Below are 24,211 nucleotides of genomic sequence, written 5' to 3'. Positions count from 1 at the left end.
GCACTAAGAGACTGCGCTGCTGTAGTAGAATTCAAGATATCTTTATTGCCAACGCGTTTCCTGAGCCAGTCCCAGCTCACTTCATCAGGGCATCCTGCATCGAGGACGACGACTGGAGATCTGGAGTTTCAGATTGGGATTTAAGACAGCCAACTCCCTCTATCCCTGCTGGTGATTTTCTTCCTGCCTCCTGAGGTCTTAAGGGGGTTTTACACTAAGCGATATCGCTAGCAATATCGCTAAAACGTCACTGGTTTTGTGACGTTATAGCGATATTGCTAGCGATATCGCTATGTGTGATACTTACCAGCGACCGGCTTCCCCGCTGTCCATCGCTGATCGCGCGAGAATGTCCGGCTCCATTTCTCGTCGGGCGCTTCCTGCTGATACTTCCTGCTGTGACGACGAGCGACGCTGGAGGCGGGCGGGAGGACGCAGGATCGCTGTGTGTGAATGGTAAGTATCGTGCGCTGCGTCGCTGCTGCATCGCTGTGAGATCTTTCTGTATGAAAGCTCACTAGCGATCATTTAGCGATGCACCAGCGATCCTGACCGGGTCGGATCGCTGGTTGGATAGCTGGTGCATCGCTAAATGTAAAAGGGCCTTTAGTTTCCAGCTCAGTCCGTGCATGTTCAGCTAAGTGTTCATTTGCTACTCTGTTTACATTTGATCTGGTTTTGTCTATCTCAGTTTTGTGTGGCTCAGCCAGCTCCGGCTGGGGCTGTGATGAATCACCATCCATATGTTACTGCTTGTGCCAGTTTGTTTTTGTCCTTTATTAGATTGGCCTCTTTTTGCTCTGCTTTCAGAATATACCAGAGTGCTGATATAGTGGATGAAGTCGTGCAACTTAAGTATTTTTTGCATCAGACGTGTTGGACTTTTTTGCAGGGCTTTTTTCGTGATTGCAGACAGTGTCTTTCCTTTCCTATCCTGTCTAGTCAGTGTGGGCCCCAACATTTGCTCAGTCTATTTTCCTGCTTGCGTTTGTGTTTTCTTCTTGTCTCACCGACAATATATGTTTGGGGGCTATCTATTCCTTTGGGGCAGTTTAGATTTTATTCTTTCTTGCTTTAGGCTTAGTTAGCTCTCCGGCTGTGCGGAGGCGTCTAGGATCATCGTAGGCACGCTCCACGGCTACTGCTAGTTGTGTGGATAAGATCAGGGGTCTGCAATCTGCTTAGTTACCAACATCTCTGGTTTTCTGTGGCTTAGCTTAGGCTTGCTCTCCTCCTCGGTGACCCATTCATAACAGTAAACCCCTCCTGACCCCACACTTAAACTTCCCCTCATCCAGCACCATGACAACCAGCACAGCAGAGTCCTGCATACACTGAGGCCCCTAATCATGTAAACCCTAACTCCTCCCCTCCTGTGACCTCATCACAGGTCCTGTGCACACAGAACAGCCATATGTGAACAACCCGAGCAGATGCAGGAGAGGAGAATCTGCCGCCCCCTCTCTTCAGGGACACACTGCTGCCTGAGGCAAAGTGCTCAACTTGCCTCATGGTAGCTGCTTCCCTGACAAGAATATAACTACTATAATACTGCCCCTATGTACAAGAATATAACTACTACAGTACTGCCCCATAAAACCGACTATAGAACTAATATTATAGAGTAGTGCCACAATATAAAGGGCAGCAGGAATACTCAAAAGCATATATCATGCCACAGAGAAAAGAGTACAAAGGCCTGTTAAAAGTATCATGCAAAAATTCAAATTTTATTAATCATACACGTAATTTAAAATTAATATGGACCAAAATTGTTCACAAACTGAAAGACACGAACACTATAAAATTGATGGTATGCACAATTAATATTTTGACTGGGTACTTCAAACCCCAATGAAAAAACAAATTAAATAAATATTGTACTAGAGTGTCCCAATATAAATATGGCAACTCTTAATAAGGAGACATTTATCAGCACATTAAATTGAGACCATCATTGGTAATTTTACCATATGTAAACAATATGAACCACTCGAAAGCCATAAAGTGCCATAGTGCTATCAAAAGGGGGGGCTCTTACCCATATAAGTACCAGTATACCACGCATACTGCAGCCCCAAAGCTCGTTTCATGTGGGCTTCCTCAGGGGGCTGTGCTGGTGTTTGTGTGTTTCACTATATATAACCAAACAGCTGTTCCATGATTAGGTCACATTTCGGCGCATGTCCAAACGGTGCCTGCGCCGGAGGTGACGTCGCTCCCAGCCTCCAATGCGGTGCATGTAATCACAAGGCCACCGCGATGGCAACAGTGATCCACACGCCACACTCCAAGGACGCCGGAAGCGACGCTTCAGATACCATGCGCCGTGGACATGCGCACTCAGACCATGGTGGAAGCTCCTGGACGGCAATACTGCTCCATGTACAAAACTATGACTACTTAATACTGCCCCTATATACAAGAATATGACTACTATAATACTGCTCCTATATAAAGGAATATAACTACTATAATACTGACCTCTATGTAAGATAATATAACTACAATAAAATTGCCCCTTACGTACAAGAATATAACTACTATAATACTGCTTCTATGTACAAGAATATAACTAATATAATACTGCTCCTATGTACAAGAATATAACTACTATAATACTGCCCCTATGTACAAGAATATAACTACTATAATACTGCCTCCTATGTGCAAGAATATAACTACTATAATACTGCCTCTATGTACAAGAATATAACTACTATAATACTACTCCTATGTACAAGAATATAACTACTATAATACCGCCCCTATATACAGGAATATAACTACTATAATACTGCCTCTATGTTCAAGAATATAACTACTATAATAATGCCCCTATGTACAAGAATGTAACTACAATAATACTGCTCCAATGTACAAGAATATAACTACTATAATACTGCCTCTATGTACAAGAATATAACTACTATAATACTGCTCCTATATACGAGAATATAACTACTATAATACTGCTCCTATGTACAAGAATATAACTACTATAATACTGCCTCTATGTACAAGAATGTAACTACAATAATACTGCTCCAATGTACAAGAATATTGTGAGGAGGGGGTCTTATTCTAAAGATGACTGGACCAATGGACGTAGAGCGGAATCCACGGCTCTAAGGGATGCAGACTTTTTCCAGCATGGAGCACTGGTTATGTCAAACTTATTGTTGTGTTTTAATAGAGATTTGCTTGCTCATCAGTTTAAGTGCACTAATTTCTCCAGGAAAGTGTTCAGCCTCTGCAATCAATGTTTCCATTTAGCAACAGTAAGCAGAGGGAGACGTGGAGGCTGGCTCTTATGTATACATAAGATAAAAGTAAAGGTAAAAAACAATCATTCCATTAGTCTTATTAGTGTGTTAGAGGCCTCAATTGAGCCATTGCTTCATATGAGACTGTACTCTTGTTGTATGTTAATTTGTGAATGCTTGCTGATTCTGTATTGCATCAGCCAACTGCAGTTTACTAACCAACACAATTTATGGTAAATATGCACATTATTTGAGCAATCGAACAATGAATAATCAATTCCCCCCTATTGTCCTCCAATCCTGTGAAAGGATATCCTGAATGGGAGCTGTGGATATTTAAAGTCTCTGGCTCCCTATGCAAAGAGACCCTCTTCGGGAACAGGAACCATGGAACAGGAACCCAAGGAACCATGGCTCCATCTGGCAGAATACAGGTCGGTTCCTCTAGGTCTTTTGGCAAAGATCAAGTGTTGTATCTTTCGAAAAGGTGGCTTTGGCCTTGGCTGCCTCGTAGATTGATACAATGCACACTGGATTTTGGCGCTTGTTAGTACGCCAGGTGGCTGATATAGTCATTTGGTGGAAAACATAGTAAGCATACACTCTTATTCTGGGCCTTCTGACAAGGATAGGTGAATTTTTAAATTCCTAGTGGAAGGTTCGGCCAACATTATGTTGTGGAAAACTTCACTTTAACTTTTTTTTTCACTGTTTGTGTGTTCTCTTTTTCACGTGAGTCCGTCACTTGGATTTGTGGGATGCGGTTCCCCTATGGGTTCCCTTCTGATAGGTACAGGGGGGAGTGTGTGGCCATCAGATTCCCTTCCCCCTGACCCTAGACTCTCCTGTTTTGGGAAGGAGTCGACATTTGAAGATTCCCAGCTCTTGCTTGGGTGGCAGCCTGGGCAGAAGCTGAGACCATGACTGAGGTTGCCTTGGCTTCGGCTGAGGGAGACAACTTAGCCCTTGACCCTCGCAGTGGCCTTCGGGCATGGAGGGGCAGGGTTTGGTTTTTCGGGGACCCTTCTCCTTTTTGAAAGGGTTTTAAGAGACCAACATCCAAGTGCACTTTTTTTTGGCACCTATAGTCAATTTCTTAGTGCACTCGTGTGGAGAGCACGATCTTGAGCTTAAAAAAAAAACATGCTGACTCCTCTGCCATCACTGAACCCTCAAAGACATTTGAAGAACCCCAGTTGGGACTGTATTATAAGTGGTTGTCGACTGGAGCTTGATGCACGTGCTACGGTCGTGATATCTATCATTTGGACAGGACAAACTACTTTAAGGACTGTATTTGCCAGCTGGAGAATGCGATATGGTCTACGGTCATGGTATGGAGAATGGACTGTGACTATATACTGGCAGGAGATACAAAAGCTGTGGGCCAACCTAAAGCTGTGAGACAGTGGGTACTGCCTGGTATAGGAATAGTTGAGAATATAATTACTATAATACTGCCCCCCGTGCTTGCAAGAATATAACTACAATAATACTGCTCCTATGTACAAGAATATACCTACTATAATATAGCTACCTACGTACAAGTATATAACTACTATAAAACTGCTCCAATGTATAAGAATATAACTACTATAATGCTGCCCCTATCTGCAAGAATATAACTACTATAATACTGCCTCCATGTACAAGAAGATAACTACTATAATAATGCCTCTATGTACAAAAATATAACTACTATAATACTGTATCGAGAACTATGGGGAATACATTATACTATGTGAAGAACCATGGGGTGCATTATACTGTGGGAAGTGAATTGCACTACATGGATGATTGGCAGTATATTATACTATATGGAGCACTAAGAGAAGTGTATTATACTATATGGAGGACATAGTAGTGTATTATACTATATGGAGGACTGAGCAGTGTATTTTAATATATGGAGGACTATGAGGAGTGTATTATATTATATGGAGGACTGAGAGTATTTTAATATATGGAGGGCTATGAGGAGTGTATTATACTATATGGAGGACTATGGGGCACATTATATTATATGGAGGACTATGGGGTGTAAACTGTAGATGTGCTGCTGATAACATGATACTGTATGGGGACAGATTGATCCATTAGTGATCGTTCTGTCCCAATCAGTCTTTCTCAGACGGTGGAAAGAGGCCGGGAAACAAATGTTGAACGGCTTCAATATTGTCGATCACACTCATTTAGCGTCCTGAACTCAGCGCATGTAAATACAATCGAAATGCTTCTGTGTGATGTGCAATATGCTAGCATTTGGGGCCATATTTTAAATTTTGCCTAGGGTCCCACTTTGCCTAAAACCGGCCCTGCCTGGAGGTCACTTTCAACTCTAACATGCTATTATTCTATGATAATACTGATAAACCCGTCTAAAATCCCTAAACAAACCAATTAATGAGCGATAAAGGGTAATCAGAAAAGCACAACCAAGACATGATATGTAGAAAATAAATGAACAATCTTTATTATAATCATAATTATATAATAAAAGGATGCCTCAAAAGCGAGGGACATTGATGGCTAAGAACCCTATTAAACATCAATTGCCTCAATGACAAAGAATAACATTATGAGGTTAACTGTCATGATTCATAATAGTCTATATAGCAAGGCTACTTTCAACAACATCTATTGTAAAGTGCATGTGCAAAATAAGAGTGTACAAATTGAAAATAGACAGGCTAAAGTAAGCTGAAGGCTTAATCAATATATTTTCTTTTATGCCTTTGTGCTTGTATTGGCAAAAAAGAGGGGTATGCAGGTCTAGCAATAAAAAACTAATGTCGAAATATAGACAATTACCCCAATAGTCAGTCACTGTCAGCAATATAAGCATTGGCATAAAGCTCTAAGAAGGCAACTTACAGAATGATGCAGGGTCGGTGCCACGTCCCTCCACCCCGACGCTCGTTTCGTCCACACTTCTTCTGGAGACGTGTACAACAACATAACCACTATATTACTGCCCTTTATGCACAGGAATATAACTACTATAATACTGCCCCTTATGTACAAGAATATAACTACTACAATACTGTCCCTATGTACAAGAATACAACTACTATAATACTGCCCCTATGTACAAGAATATAACTACTATAATACTGCTCCTATGTACAAGAATATAACTGCTATAATACTGCCCCCTATGTTCAAGAAAATAATTACTATAATACATTACATCCCCTTGTGTACAAGAATATACTACTATAATACTGCCCTCTTTGCATAAGAATATACCTACTATAATGCTATGTACAAGAATATAACTACTGTAATACTTTATACTTAATACTTTATATTACTACTGTAATACTCTACTTTATGACTTGTATTGTTTAAGATTATTGTACTTGTTTTTATGTATACCCCCCTCACATGTAAAGCGCCATGGAATAAATGGCGCTATAACAATAAATAATAATAATAATAATAATACGGCTCACATGTACAAGAATGAAACTACAGTAATACTGCCACCTGTGTACAAGAATATAACTACTATATTACTGCCCATATATAAAAGAATATATCTTCTAAAATACTGCTCATATGTACAATAATATAACTACTATAATACTGTCCCCTATGTACAAGAATATAACTACTATAATACTGCCTCCTATGTACAAGAATATAACTACTATAATACTGCCCCTATGTACAAGAATATAACTAATATAATACTGCTCCTATGTACAATAATATAACTACTATAATACTGCCCCATGTACAAGAATATAACTACAATAATACTGCCCCTATGTACAAGAATATAACTACTATAATACTGCCCCTATGTACAAGAATATAACTAATATAATACTGCTCCTATTTACAAGAATATAACTACTATAATACTGCCCCTTGAACTGTCTATTGTGTTTGCCTCCAGTTCTTCCATTATCCCTGAGTGAGGATCTACTCTATCACCAATGTTGATTATATCCTGTAGATTTTAAAGGGACACATCCATTCCTCACCTAACAACCACCCCTTATTGGTATTTTATGACAGTGTTATTTTGGCTCTCATTGGAAGTTTTCTCGAGTACTTTCCGGAGGGTATTATTTGGCACTGTTTAGCAGTGAGCAGACAACCTTTCCTAAAGTCAAAACCTATCCACTTCCTATGTCAATTTAGTTTAATGGTCAATTTCGTAAATTAAAACTTGAAGTCAGAATCCCCCGAACCTCTGAGTTCATTTGAATTCCCCTTTCCTAATGAAGTCTTTCAGCCTTCTGCTCAATGACTTAATTAAATATACCACAATTTACAAAGAAAATACTGTTAACATAATTTTCTGTTTACAGCATAATTCTGAAATAGGCTCTTGAATAGACGAAAAGGGTAATTAGTGACTAAAGAGAAAGCCTACAAAATGCAATCATTAGAGGAGGAAGGGGAGAATAAATTACAACATTTAATACCAGAGGTGCAGGTCCATTTTAGGCAAATATATGTACAGCACGCAATCCCTGAGGTTTCCATCCTCTCAAAACAACTTGAACTTGAGATTGTACCCAGACATACTATAGATATTGAGATAACCAGGTCTCCCGAAATTCTCCCCTTTGTCTGATTTGGGTATTGTGAAGGCTACTTATCTGATCTCAGGCAGCACAATACAATGATTAAAGGCCCCAATATACTCTCGATACAATGGATATAAATAGACTACACACCCCTGTTTAATGTCAGATTTATGTCATGTAAAACATATCATAGCAAGAAGAATTTCAGAACTAAAGAATATGGTTGCATAAGTGTGAACACCTTCTAATTGAGGATGTGGTTGTGTTCAGAATTAGCCAGTCACATTTGCACCCATGTAACATATTAGTCAGTACACAGCTGACAGCGATTCTGATTAACCCATATATTGTTTAGCTGTTTAGTACGATTTTTCTGCCATTTCTTAGTTGTATTTTAAACAAAAATCCATGGTCCATAAACAGCTGACAACACAGCAAAGATATCTCATTGTTGAAAGTTATTAGTCATGAGAAGGATATAAAAATTTCTAAGGCTTTAAGGGGGCTTTACACATAGCGATATCGCTAGCAATATCGCTAAAGCGTCACCGATTTTGTGACGCAGCAGCAATATTGCTAGCGATATTGCTACATGTGATACTTACCTCCGACAGGCCCCCCCGCTGGATATCGCTGATCGCGCGAGATCGGCCTGGTCCATTTCTCGTCGTCGGCTTCCTGCTGGCGCCGACGAGCGAGCCATGGACGCAGGCGGAAGACGGACACCCTCGCCGCGTCTGAAAGGTAAGTGCGACCGCCGATCGCTTCTGCACCGCTAGTGAGATCTGCCTGTTTGGCAGCTCACTAGTCACCATTTAGCGATGCACCAGCGATCCTGACTGGGTCATATTGTGGTCGGGATCGCTGGTGCATCGCTAAATGTAAAGGGGCCTTTAGATATACCATGGATCATTGTGAAGATGGTCAACAGTAAGTGGCTTAAATTTGATGCAACAGTGATGTTATCTAGAACTGGATGGCCCTTAAAAATTAGGGAAAAGACAAAAAGAAATTTGGCCAGGAGGCTAAGAGGCCTACATTAAGGAGCTGCAGGAATTTCTGTCAAGTACTTGTTGTGTACTGCTTGTGACATCAATTTCCTATATTCTTCATATGTCCTGTGGAGTAAGGTGGCAAATCATTTTTAAAAAGAAAAACCTCCGAGCCCGCCTATATTTTGCCAAAACGTACATCAAGTCTTTCAAAAGCCTGTGGGAAAACATGTTTTGATCTGACGAGACCAAGGATGAACTTTTAGGCCATAGTTCCAAAAGAAATGTCTGGTACAAAGCCAACATCACCAGAAGACTATGCACACAGTGAGGTACGGTGGAGGCAGTATAGTGCTTTGGGGCTGTTTATCAGCAGCTGTATCTGAGGCTTTAGTCCAGGTAGAAGAAATTAGAAACAGATCCAAATATCAGTTAATTTTGCAACAAAACCTTCTATCCTCTACTAAAATTAAAAGGAATTTCACCTTTCAGCACAAGAATAACAAGAAGCATACCTCCAAATCAACAATAGAATGACATCTCTAGAAGAAAGTCAAAGTTTTGTAATGGCCCAGCCAAAACTGAATTAAAAAGAAAATCAGTGGGTGACCTGAAGAGGGCACTGTACACAGTAGATGCCCTCACAATCTGACATGTGGAGCTACTGCAAGGAAAAGCGGGCAAAATTACTAATTGTAGATGTGCCATACTGACAGACTCCTACCAAATAAGACTGAATCTGTCATAAATTCAAAGAGTACCTCAACAAAGTATTAGTTTATGCAACCACATTATTTTAGTTCTTTATTTTTCTTCTTCCTCGCAAAAACATTTCAGTTTGTTTTGCAATTGAATTGTACAGATTACCGGTGACATTAAAACGTGGAAAAAGTTCTGAAATTATTCTTCCTGGTGTGATTTTTTTTTTACATGTCAATAACTTGGCATTTTAACATGGGCATGTAGACTTTTTATATCCACTGTATGCTGAAAAGGCACCGGGGAAAGAAGAAACAGGTGGCCCCAGTGTCTGAGGATCAAAAGTGCCTTCAGGAGTGTAGGACTGGACTGAGGAATGGTGAATAACTCAACCACTGATGGTGTCTTCTCACTGCCACAACAAGATTCTTTACGTTTTTGTGAATGTGTTCCCACTTGGAATGTTTCTATGAAAATAATTACTAACTTGTATGACCACACTTCTTCTATTCCTTTCAGTGCTGTGTTCGGAAAATTTGACATTTGCTTTTATAGACTAGTACGAAGATGCAATCAAAGGATTCCACCCGCTCACAGTGAGGTTTTTGGTTTAAGAGCCAACAATTCCTTAATCTTCTCATTAGCTATTTAGCAGTAAGTAAATATGTCATTGCTCCCACATGACATAGATGTCAATCAATTATTTCATCAAATTAAAAAAATGATGCAACCTAATATATTAGAACCCTTATGGGCAGCTGCCTGGCACTGAATGATATCTTTCAATTTTACATTCACAATATATAGAATGGATCTGACTTTCATTTGATTCAAGTCTCCTTTGCCCTAATTCCCTCTATATCAGTGGTGAACTGGATATCATGGGACTCTTACATGGCACTTTGAGATCATAAGCGTCCAATACTTACTGTTTACTGTAATCCCTGACAGCACTATTTATGACCCTAATTCTCTATGTGCTCTTGTCATTGAAGATGCAAATAGCAAAACGTTGGATTTGACAGATGATCACATGGTCACATAAATCACAAGCTTCGCTGACTCTGGAATATGAGATTTTATAAAACATCAATTATTATCAAATTGACGGCAAAGCCAGTGAAGCAATTACAACTTAGGAAGGCAGATCGGGCTCCTCCTGAAGTCTAATCTTGTGATGCTTTGTAATATTCTCCACAGACTACACTTCTCATGTGCATACAAAAATATAGAATAACATGCACACACAGGGAACGCTTACCTAACTCACCAGAGCGCCATGAAGGCATATTGCTATCAATATGTATTTGAAAGCAGAAGATATAGCAATGATCTCTCTGTGCAGATCTGAACAAATGTAGAAAAATTCCCTTACATAAGACAGTATTATAATAGTTATATCCATCTACATAAGGGGCAGTATTATAGTAGTTATATTCTTTTACATAGGGGCAGTATTATAGTAGTTATTTTCTTGTACATACAGTATATCGGTGTTTAATCAATTTAGCAGTTTGTGTTAGGAAAAATTTGGAACTCTAGGGGTTAAATTTAAGGCTATAATCACGGAAAAAAATTGCGTGGGCTCCCGCGCTATTTTCTCTGCCAGAGAGGGAAAGCCAGTGAGTGAGGGCAGATATTAATAGCCTAGAGGGACCATTGTTTTTGGCTCCCCCGGCTAAAAAAAATCTGCCCCCAGCCAGCCCAGAAAAGGCGCATCTATAAGATGTGCCTTTTCTGGCACTTAGCCTCTCTATTTCCATTGCCTTTAGTGGTGGCTCATGGGTTAATAATAATGAGTTAATTTCACCTTGCTTTTGAAAGGTGACATTAAGCCAGGTTAATAATGGAGAGGTGTCAATAAGACACCTCTCCATTATTAGTCCTATAGTAGTAAAGGGTAAAAAAAAGACACACACATTAATTAAACATTATTTTAATGAAATAAACATGCAAAGTTTTTGACCAAATTTATTATTCTGCCATCCAACAAAAGTCCTTGTTCTGTAAAAAAAATAAAATGAAAAACAACAATATCCTTACCTCTCCGCCGTTCAGTCAGGTCCTCTGCTGAAATCTATCACAAGGGGTTAACTAGTTTACAAAAGGGATTGGTGCTAATGCTACCGGCCCTGCTGTAAACCACTGCAGAATGAATAAAATCAAGTCTGAGCAGGCGCCCCGGCTGACCGAAGTAACTGATTAGCGTGGGAAAGTTTCTGAACTTTTTCCAACGCTGTCAGTTCAACTCAGGTCAGCCGGAAACTTCACACAGCCTCACCGACTTCCGCTGACGTCACTGAGGCTGCGCGGAGTTCCCGGCTGACCTGAGGAGATCTGAGAGCATGGGAGAAAGTTCAGAAACTTCCCCACGCTATCGAGTTCACTTCAGGTCAGTCCGGGTCTCCACGCAGCCTCACTGACGTCAGTGGTAGTCAGTGAGGCTGCGCGGAGTCCCTGGCTGACCTGAGGTAAACTCAGGGGCGCGGGAAAAAGTTCAGAAATGGATCCGTCGCTGTCCGTTTTTCCGACGGATACATAAAACGTTGCTTTGTGCGTCGTGTCTGGCCGCCGGACAAAAAATTTTCAACGGATCCAGCAAACGACAGAGAAAACATGAGGCCATCATTCGCAATCTGTTGCTAATACAAGTCTATGAGAAAAAAACGGGTCCAGTGGCATCAGTCGTCGGACCCGTTTTTTCAAAAAACGACGGATTGTGACTGATGGCAAAAAACTGATGTGTGAAAGGGACCTTAGAGATGCCCTTAAACTGGTGACTTAAACAATGTTCTCAGAAATAAGACTACAGATAATAAATGGGAAAATGTTTAAGAACATCCTAAATAGGCACTGTAAGCGGTTTATACCTTGCGGGAAAAAAAAAGGACAAGAAATAGGAAAAACCCAATGTGGCTAAACAAAGACGTAAGGCTATGTGCCCACGTAGTTTTTAGTGCTGTGGTTTACCTGCGGATTAGCCTGCGGTTTTGCCCTGTGGTTTCTCACCTCACAATGGTGAAGGTAGGAAACCGCAGCGGAATCCGCACAAAGAATTGACATGCTGCGGATTTTAACCCGCAGCAAATCCGCATGAAAGGAAATAAAGGTACTGTACAACGCAGCAGAATCCACAGTGTGTGCACATACCCTAAGAGGGGCAATTAACAGTAAAAAGAAAGCATTTAAACTACTAAAGCAGGATGGCACCAGTGAAGCTCTAAGAAACTATAGGGAGAAAAATACTTTATCTATAAAAACTAATTAAAGCTGCCTAAAAGGAAACAGAGAGGCACATTGCTAAGGAGAGTAAAACTAATCCCAAACTGTTCTTCAACTATATCAATAGTAAAAGAATCAAAAGTGAAAGTGTAGGCCCCTTAAAAAATTGTGAGGAAAGAATGGTTGTAGATGATGAGGAAACAGCTAATATATTAAACACCTTCTTCTCCACGGTATTCACGGTGGAAAATAAAATGCTAGGTGAAATGCCGAGAGACAAAAAAGACCCTATATTAAGGGTCACCATCACCAATCTAACCCAAGAAGAGGTGCAAAATCGGCTAAATAAGATTAAAATAGATAAATCTCCTGGTCCGGATGGCATACACCAACGAGTACTAAGAGAACTAAGTAATTAATAGAAAAAACATTATTTCTTATATTTAGGGACTCTATAGCGACAGGGTCTGTTTCACAGGACTGGCGCATAGTAAATTCGGTACCAATATTCAAAAAGGGCTCTAAAAGTGAACCTGGAAATGATAGGCCAGTAAGTCTTACCTCTATTGTTGGTAAAATATTTGAAGGGTTTCTGAGGGATGTTATTCTGGATTATCTCAATGAGAATAACTGTTTAACGCCATATCAGCATAGGTTTATGAGGAATTGCTCCTGTCAAACCAATCTAATCAGTTTTTATGAAGAGGTAAGCTATAGACTGGACCAAGGTGAGTCATTGGATGTGGTATATCTTGATTTTTCCAAAGCGTTTGATACCGTGCCACACAAGAGGTTGGTACACAAAATGAGAATGCTGGGACTGGGGGAAAATGTGTGTAAATGGGTAAGTAACTGGCTTAGTGATAGAAAGCAGAGGGTTGTTATAAATGGTATATTCTCTAACTTGCACGCTGTGACCAGGTGGGTACCGCAGGGGTCGGTTTTGGGACCTATTCTCTTCAACATCTTTATTAATGAACTGGTAGAAGGTTTACACAGTAAAATTTCGATATTTGCAGATGATACAAAACTATGTAAAGAAGTCAATACAAGAGAAGATAGTATTCTGCTACAGATGGATCTGGATAACTTAGAAACTTGGGCCGAAAGGTGGCAGATGCGGTTTAAAAATGATAAATGTAAGGTTATACACATGGGATGAATGAATCAATATCACCATTACATACTGAACGGGAAACCACTGGGTAAATCTGACATGGAGAAGGACTAGGGGATCCTAGTTAATGATAAACTTACCTGGAGCAGCCAGTGCCAGGCAGCGGCTGCCAAGACAAATAGGATCATGGGGTGCATTAAAAGAGGTCTGGATACACATGATGAGAGCATTATACTGCCTCTGTACAAATCCCCAATTAGCCCGCACATTTACTGTGTACAGTTTTGGGTAGCAGTGCTCAGGAAGGATATAATGGAACTAGAGCGAGTACAAAGGAGGGCAACAAAATTAATAAAAGGGATGGGGGAACTACAATACCCAGAGAGATTAGCAAAATTAGGATTATTTAGTCTAGAAAAAAGATGGCTGAGGGGCGATCTGATAACCATGTATAACTATATAAGAGGCCAATACAAATATCTCTCCAAGGATTTGTTTATGCCAAGGAATGTGACGGTCACAAGTGGGCATTGTCTGCGTCTGGAGGAGAAAAGGTTTTTCCACCAACATCGAAGAGGATTCTTTACTGTTAGGGCAGTGAGAATCTGGAATTCCTTGCCTGAGGAGATGGTGATGGCAAACTCAGTCGAGGGGTTCAAGAGAGACCTGGATGTCTTCCTGGAGTGTAACAATATTGTATCTTACAGTTATTAGGTTCTTTAGAGGGATGTAGATCTGGGGATTTATTCTGACAGAGTATAGGCTGAACTGGATGGTCAAATGTCTTTTTTCGGCCTTGCTAACTATGTTACTATGTAACAAAAAAGGGCAGTGTCCGTTCAGCCAAAACTAACGTATTTCAGCTAAAACTAACTTGCAACGTGTTGATTTTTGCTGAACGAACACTGCCTTTTTCATGTTCATGTATTTGTTTCAGAAATAAAAGTTACACATTTTTCCAATCTGTTCACGAAGCACTGGATATCCTCTTTTCTGTTAATTACCCACAGTGAAGCGAGTGAGAGTCATCATGAGGTTCAGCTCTGGAAAACGTGGAGCAAAACAACTCTGCTAATGTCTACCTTGCCCCTTGCCAGGTAACCAACGTGAATCACCTTGCTGACACACCGCACGTCAGACCGAAGCAATATGACACCGGCTTGCACCACCCTGAGGATACTAACAGGTATGAACGCATGTCACATCACTATCAGGGTGACCCATCACCAGTATACTCTGCTGACAACTGGTTCACATCAGAACTTGCTAGGATCTTCACACGACGTGATCTGTTTACTAAGGGACTCATGAAATTCACTGACCACGCTGAAGGTTACAGAGCTTGGAAAGCTTCCTTCCAAAATGTTACTAGAGACTTGGGGCTGTAGCACAGGGAAGAGATAGAACTCTTAGTCAAATACCTAGGAGAAGAGTCAGTCAAACATGAAGTAAGGATCAGAGACATTAACATAAATCACCCTCAAATCGGTCTCAAAGAGATCTGGAAGAGGCTGGATGAGTGTTACGGCTCTGCAGAGGTCATAGAGAGAGCCTTGTTCAAAAGAATCGTTGACTTTCCTAAAATATCTAACAAAGGTCTCCCAAAACTTAGAGAGCTAGGTGACCTGCTACAAAAGGTCCTAGTTGCCAAATGTGAAGGTGACCTACCAGGACTTGCATACCTCAACACAGCCAAAGGTGTTAACCCTATAGTCCAAAAGTTGCCCTACAATCTACAGGAGAAGTGGCTCACACCTGGTTCCACGTACAAATACAAACACAGTGTTTCTTTCCCTCTCTTCTCCGTTTTTGTAGACTTTATACACGAACAAGCGACAATCAGAAATGATCCCAGCTTTGACTTTGCAATGTCATATGCCCCACCACCACCAGCTGCAAACCCACGCAGAACATCTGTGGCAGTGCACAAGACTAATGTTTCTTCTCCAAGTTCCAATTACAGGTCTGCTGGCCGCTCTCAATCAGAGAAGAACCTGACAAGCAGTGCCCGCTCCATCAGAAGCCTCATCCTCTCCTGAAATGCAGAGCCTTCAGAGGAAAATCTATGCCGGATCACAGAAGCTTCCTGAAAGAAAACGGTATCTGCTACAAGTGCTGCTCATCCACCACTCATCTCACCAAGGATTGTAAGGCAGTGTAAAATGCACAGAATGTGGCACCACAGATCATAACACTGCCCTACACCCTGGCCTAGCTCCATGGAGTGCACAAAACACGCCAGCTGACAGTGAGCATGGCGAGAAGGAAAAGAGCACTGATGCAGCTACTCCAGAGATCACTTCACAATGTACTGAAGTCTGTAAAGGGACAATAGACAGTAGGTCGTGTTCAAAAATATGCCTCCTCAGAGTGTACCCAAAGGGTCATAGAGACAAAGCTGTGAGACTGTATGCTATCTTGGATGATCAAAGTAATCGATCCCTGGCTAGATCAACATTCTTTGACCTATTCAACATCAAAGGACAAAGCACTCCTTACACATTAAAGACATGTGCAGGTACTGTGACAACAGCAGGTAGGAAAGCTGCTGACTACCAAATTGAGTCCTTAGACGGACAATTCTGCCTACCTCTACCTACAATCATCGAGTGTAATCAGATCCCAGACAACAGGTCTGAAATCCCTACACCAGATGTGGCAATCCATCATGCTCACTTAAAACGCATAGCACACCTTATACCGGAACTCGACCCTCAGGCACAGATAATACTGCTGTTGGGAAGAGATATCCTGCAGGTTCATAAAGTGAGAAGTCATATCAATGGACTCAACAATGCTCCCTATGCCCAAAGGCTAGACCTAGGATGGGTCATAATAGGAAAGGTAACAAATACAATGGAGAAAGGACGCCCATCTCTGTTTCAACCTTGCAATAACGAGTTCCATGTCAAGGAACTACCAAACAGCATCCATCTACCCAATCATTTAATAGACTTTACTCATGTCAGAATATGATGTCAGGAAGCTATGATGAGTAGTTGGGGTGCACAGTCTTCCAAAGAACTAAGCAAGACAGCCAAGTAGCAATGTCGGTAGAGGACAAGTTGTTCCTAGAGGTAATGGACAAGGGTATTGTAAAAGATGAGACCAACAGCTGGGTCGCACCTCTTCCCTTCAGAACCCACAGACCACATCTACCAAACAACAGAGATCAGGCATTCAAACGTTCCTCCTCTATCAAACATAATCTGCAGACGAAGCCAGAGATTAGAGATCACTTCTTCTGCTTCATGTCAAAGACATTTGAGAACTGCCATGCAGAACTAGCTCCCACTCACAAAGACTCTGAAGAATGCTGGTTCCTACCCATGTTCAGAGTATACCACCCTAAGAAACCGGGCCAGATTAGAGTGTTGTTCGACTCCAGTGCTAAGTTTGATGATGTCTCCCTGATTGATGTTCTACTGACAGGACCAGACCTTAATAACAAACTACTGGGAGTATTTATGTGCTTCCGTAAGGATTCCATTGCCTTCATCGCTGACATCCAGCAAATGTTTTTTCCTTGTGAGAGAGAGAGACAGGAACTTCCTATGATTCTTCTGGTACAGAGACAATGATCCTACTAAAGAAGTCACAGAGTACCGCATGAGAGTGCACATCTTTGGCAATAGCCCTTCTCCTGCAGTCGCCATCTATGGACTCAAAAGGTCAGCTCAAGAAAGAGAAACAGAATATGGATCAGATGTCAGACAATTTATAGAAAAAGACTTTTATGTTGATGACTATCTGAAAACCATGCCTTCAAATGAGACTGCCGTCAGTCTTCTCAGGAGAGCTCAAGAGATGCTTGCTTGCTTGCTCCAAACTCAGGCTTCACAAAATAGCCTCAAACAGCCAAGAGCTCACGAAAGCATTCCCTTCACAAGACTTGTGTAACCATCTCAGAGACCTGGACCTAGGGTCAGACCCCACACCAATGCAACGCAGCCTCGGGCTTCTCTGGAATCTACAGTCAGACACTTTCACCTTTCAGGTCAGTCAGGAAGAAACGCCTTTCACACGCAGAGGTGTCCTGTCTACCATCAACAGCCTGTACGATCCCTTAGGTTTTGCAGCTTCTGTAACTATACAAGGCAAAGCCATACTAAAAGACCTAACTAAGATGACTTCTGACTGAGATGCACCTCTGCCACCTGATAAGAGAACCCAGTGGGAAGCATGGAAGAACTCTTAAGCAGCCCTCTCCAACCTGAATGTACCAAGGCCATACACCCCTGTGCCGTCTACAGAGATACAGAGCCAAAGACTGTATGTGTTTGCAGATGCTTCTGTCAAAGCAATTGCTGCTGTTGCATATCTCAAAACTGTGGACTCCAAATGTCAGAGCCACATCGGATTCGTTATGGGGAAGGCCAAACTTGCTCCACAACCAGAGCACACCATACCGAGGTTAGAACTTTGTGCTGCAGTCTTAGCTGTCGAGTTAGCAGAGTTCATCGCATCCGAGATGAATATCGACCTGACACAAGCCAAGTTCTACTCAGACAAGCAAAGTAGTCCTGAGATACATCCACAAGGAAACCAGGCGATTCTACGTTTATGTCAACAACAGAGTGCAACGAAATAGGAGATCAGTTCATCCAAAACAGTGGCATTACATTCCCACGGACCAAAACCCTGCAGATCATGCAACTAGAGCAGTTGACGCAAGTAGACTAGAGAGCACAACATGGCTCTCAGGACCAAAACTATTGTACACTGCGGAACGTTGTCCAGAAAACTTTGAACTGATAGGAGAGGACTCAGATGCTGAAATCAGCCCTCAGGTGTCTACACTTCATACAAAGACTCCAGCTACTCTCCTCACCCAGAAAACAGGACTATCCAGTGCCCCTCCAGGAGGATTCGACGCTAAGGACCTCTACAAGGGCCAATGGAGACAGGTGCAAAGTCTTGCCAATACATTCTGGGACAGGTGGCGCAAACAATATTTGTCTACCCTGCAGCCATGGACAAAGTGGCAATCTACCAGGCCTAATCTTCAGATTGGTGACCTCGTCCTTGTTAAAGACTGTCAGGCCCATCGAGTCCAGTGGCCACTTGGACTAGTGACTGCTACATTCCCGAATAAAGATGACCATGTCTGCAAAAGTCGAACTCAGGATGGCCAAAGGAGATGGGCCTAAGACATTCTCCAGACCGGTGACTGAGCTGGTCCTATTGTTGTCTTCAGAGGATAGGAATAGTGGCATCCGTTCAATGCCAGATGGGGAGTGTTCTGTCTTCAACATAAGTAATGACTCATGAAGTGTCTATTTTGATAACATACAATGATTGCTGTATGTATAGAATGTTCAGATTTCCATAGTTTAATGTTTAGTGTTTTGGCTCCATCTAGTGGCCAAAGTCATAACTGCATGTCATTATGCATTGTATTTCCTGTATTCTTTCCCTCCAATTCACAATGTATTTTGGGTAAGTTTGCAAAGTACCATGGTCTATTCCAGCCCCCTTTTTCTCTTCAGTCTGCCATTTTCTACCAAGTCTGCATACTGGAAGCACCTCATCCCTCTTCTCTCCCTGCGTTAGCATCTCCGGTAGGTGACATGTTCTCTCTATATTCCTATCGCCCACATTAGCCAGCTTAGTTAGTTCCCCTGCTCAGCTATCAGTGCAGACATGTATGTTACATATGTATGTATTCTTATGAACTTACCACTGATTGTGTTCATGTATTTTGTTGACCACCTATATACCTACGTTCAATAAACCACAGATTCAACTACAGTCTCCCTTATTGGACCCTGGTATAGCGGTTTACCTGCTTGTTAAGCTAAATGAATCCCATTCATTTAGCTGAAGACAGGACAGAGGGGGTCACTATTACGATTAAGGAGGCACTCTGAGAGGAGCACTGATGTTGATACTGTTCCTATTAAGGGGACATTATTACTATAGAGGGGGCACTTTTAGTATTAAGGGACACTATTACTATTTAGTGGGGCACTAATAAATATTGAGGGATACTATTATTATTAAAGAGGACACTATTACTATTGGGGGGACACTATTCCTATCGAGAGGGCACTATTTTTGGGGGCGCTATTTGGGACTTTACCATGTAAGGACACAAGCATTACTTTATTATTCTTGAAGTACACATGGGGACATTACTGTGGGTGGGCATTATTTATATTGTGTGGGAGCAAAGAGGGGGCACTATTACTGTGGGAGACTATGGAGTCATTTTTACTGCCTGGATACTTTGGATGAGTATAGCATTATGTGGTTTGTGAGGAGGCGAGGGAAAAGAGATGAGCTAAAGATGTTGATGGTTATCTTCTGCAGAGACGAGACGTGGATGGAGAAAGTGCACATGGCGGTTTAGGCCAAATGAATATGAAGAGGAAAGAAAATGACTCCAATTACAAAGCAGGTGAGCGCGTCACCGCAGAGTCACTGGAGATATCGAGGTCTGCAAGTGAAATGGACAGCGTTATCTGCATGTGGGCTCAGAGAGTTATCACTGCGTTTTCTGTGGTATCACTGTGGTAACACATGACTGCAGATGACAGGGTAACGTGCCATCAATTTTGATTACCGTCACTTTTATCACATGTGTGAAGAAGTAGCATTTAAATGGGGGTGGTCTTGAAAAAGAGGTGTGAACCAGGAAAAAGGTATATGGCTTACTCGAAAAATTTGGTCTGACAGATCTCCTTCTAGGCAGTTCTAAACAGTTGGATGGTATGAGATAACCAAAGCCTCAATTGTCAGGTCAGGATGCTCGGACTGCAGAAGACGCACTGTATACATGTTAAGAATCATTGCTCACCCTACATTCCTTCTATAATAGTGAAAGTGGCTAACAATATCCCATCTACACAAAGCAGAGGGCCTACTAGCGAACCCCCTGGAAACACCACTGTCCTGTCACACCAAGTGTCAGTGTCATTATCCTGCACCCCAAGTGTCAGTGTCATTATCCTGTACCCCAAGTGTCAGTGTCATTATCCTGTACCCCAAGTGTCAGTGTCATTATCCTACACCCCAAGTGTCAGTGTCATTATCCTGTACCCCAAGTGTCAGTGTCATTATCCTGCACCCCAAGTGTCAGTGTCATTATCCTGTACCCCAAGTGTCAGTGTCATTATCCTGTACCCCAAGTGTCAGTGTCATTATCCTGTACCCCAAGTGTCAGTGTCATTATCCTGTTCCCCAAGTGTCAGCGTCATTATCCTGCACCCCAAGTGTCAGTGTCATTATCCTGCACCCCAAGTGTCAGTGTCATTATCCTGTACCCCAAGTGTCAGTGTCATTATCCTGTACCCCAAGTGTCAGTGTCATTATCCTGTACCCCAAGTGTCAGTGTCATTATCCTGTTCCCCAAGTGTCAGCGTCATTATCCTGTACCCCAAGTGTCAGTGTCATTATCCTGTACCCCAAGTGTCAGTGTCATTATCCTGCACCCCAAGTGTCAGTGTCATTATCCTGTACCCCAAGTGTCAGTGTCATTATCCTGTACCCCAAGTGTCAGTGTCATTATCCTGTACCCCAAGTGTCAGTGTCATTATCCTGTTCCCCAAGTGTCAGCGTCATTATCCTGCACCCCAAGTGTCAGTGTCATTATCCTGCACCCCAAGTGTCAGTGTCATTATCCTGTACCCCAAGTGTCAGTGTCATTATCCTGTACCCCAAGTGTCAGTGTCATTATCCTGTACCCCAAGTGTCAGTGTCATTATCCTGTACCCCAAGTGTCAGCGTCATTATCCTGTACCCCCAAGTGTCAGCGTCATTATCCTGCACCCCAAGTGTCAGCGTCATTATCCTGCACCCCAAGTGTCAGCGTCATTATCCTGCACCCCAAGTGTCAGCGTCATTATCCTGTACCCCAAGTGTCAGTGTCATTGTCCTGTACCCCAAGTGTCAGTGTCATTATCCTGTACCCCAAGTGTCAGCGTCATTATCCTGTACCCCCAAGTGTCAGCGTCATTATCCTGCACCCCAAGTGTCAGCGTCATTATCCTGTACCCCCAAGTGTCAGCGTCATTATCCTGTACCCCCAAGTGTCAGCGTCATTATCCTGTACCCCAAGTGTCAGTGTCATTATCCTGTACCCCCAAGTGTCAGCGTCATTATCCTGTACCCCAAGTGTCAGTGTCATTATCCTGTACCCCCAAGTGTCAGCGTCATTATCCTGTACCCCCAAGTGTCAGCGTCATTATCCTGTACCCCAAGTGTCAGCATCATTATCCTGCACACCAAGTGTCAGCGTCATTATCCTGTACCCCCAAGTGTCAGCGTCATTATCCTGTACCCCCAAGTGTCAGCGTCATTATCCTGTACCCCAAGTGTCAGTGTCATTATCCTGTACCCCAAGTGTCAGCATCATTATCCTGCACACCAAGTGTCAGTGTCATTATCCTGCACCCCAAGTGTCAGTGTCATTATCCTGTACCCCAAGTGTCAGTGTCATTATCCTGTACCCCCAAGTGTCAGCATCATTATCCTGCACCCCAAGTGTCAGTGTCATTATCCTGTACCCCAAGTGTCAGTGTCATTGTCCTGTACCCCAAGTGTCAGTGTCATTATCCTGTACCCCAAGTGTCAGCGTCATTATCCTGTACCCCCAAGTGTCAGCGTCATTATCCTGCACCCCAAGTGTCAGCGTCATTATCCTGCACCCCAAGTGTCAGTGTCATTATCCTGCACACCAAGTGTCAGTGTCATTATCCTGTACCCCAAGTGTCAGTGTCATTATCCTGTACCCCAAGTGTCAGTGTCATTATCCTGCACCCCAAGTGTCAGCGTCATTATCCTGCACCCCAAGTGTCAGTGCCATTATCCTGTACCCCAAGTGTCAGTGCCATTATCCTGTACCACAAGTGTCAGCGTCATTATCCTGTGCCCCAAGTGTCAGCGCCATTATCCTGTACCCCAAGTGTCAGTGTCATTATCCTGTACCCCAAGTGTCAGCGTCATTATCCTGTACCCCCAAGTGTCAGCGTCATTATCCTGCACCCCAAGTGTCAGCGTCATTATCCTGTACCCCCAAGTGTCAGCGTCATTATCCTGTACCCCCAAGTGTCAGCGTCATTATCCTGTACCCCAAGTGTCAGTGTCATTATCCTGTACCCCCAAGTGTCAGCGTCATTATCCTGTACCCCAAGTGTCAGTGTCATTATCCTGTACCCCCAAGTGTCAGCGTCATTATCCTGTACCCCCAAGTGTCAGCGTCATTATCCTGTACCCCAAGTGTCAGCATCATTATCCTGTACCCCCAAGTGTCAGCGTCATTATCCTGTACCCCAAGTGTCAGCGTCATTATCCTGTACCCCCAAGTGTCAGCGTCATTATCCTGTACCCCCAAGTGTCAGCGTCATTATCCTGTACCCCAAGTGTCAGTGTCATTATCCTGTACCCCAAGTGTCAGCATCATTATCCTGCACACCAAGTGTCAGTGTCATTATCCTGCACCCCAAGTGTCAGTGTCATTATCCTGTACCCCAAGTGTCAGTGTCATTATCCTGTACCCCCAAGTGTCAGCATCATTATCCTGCACCCCAAGTGTCAGTGTCATTATCCTGTACCCCAAGTGTCAGTGTCATTGTCCTGTACCCCAAGTGTCAGTGTCATTATCCTGTACCCCAAGTGTCAGCGTCATTATCCTGTACCCCCAAGTGTCAGCGTCATTATCCTGCACCCCAAGTGTCAGCGTCATTATCCTGCACCCCAAGTGTCAGTGTCATTATCCTGCACACCAAGTGTCAGTGTCATTATCCTGTACGCCAAGTGTCAGTGTCATTATCCTGTACCCCAAGTGTCAGTGTCATTATCCTGCACCCCAAGTGTCAGCGTCATTATCCTGCACCCCAAGTGTCAGTGCCATTATCCTGTACCCCAAGTGTCAGTGTCATTATCCTGTACCACAAGTGTCAGCGTCATTATCCTGTGCCCCAAGTGTCAGCGCCATTATCCTGCACCCCAAGTGTCAGCGTCATTATCCTGTACCCCAAGTGTCAGCGTCATTATCCTGCACCCCAAGTGTCAGTGTCATTATCCTGTACCCCAAGTGTCATCATCCTGTACCCCAATTGTCAGCGTCATTATTCTGTACCCCAAGTGTCAGCGTCATTATCCTGCACCCCAAGTGTCAGTGTCATTATCCTGTACCCCAAGTGTCAACGTCATTATCCTGCACCCCAAGTGTCAGTGTCATTATCCTGAACCCCAAGTGTCAGTGTCATTATTCTGTACCCCAAGTGTCAACGTCATTATCCTGTACCCCAAGTGTCAGTGTCATTATCCTGTACCCCAAGTGTCATCATCCTGTACCCCAAGTGTCAGTGTCATTATCCTGTACCCCAAGTGTCAGTTTTGCCGTTTTCACTGATTATTTGTTTCTAT

This window comes from Dendrobates tinctorius, unplaced genomic scaffold, assembly GCF_039654945.1.
Source record: "Dendrobates tinctorius isolate UK_male_01 unplaced genomic scaffold, ASM3965494v1 ptg000014l, whole genome shotgun sequence".
In the NCBI taxonomy this organism is placed as follows: domain Eukaryota; kingdom Metazoa; phylum Chordata; class Amphibia; order Anura; family Dendrobatidae; genus Dendrobates; species Dendrobates tinctorius.
This window is presented reverse-complemented; position numbering follows the sequence as displayed.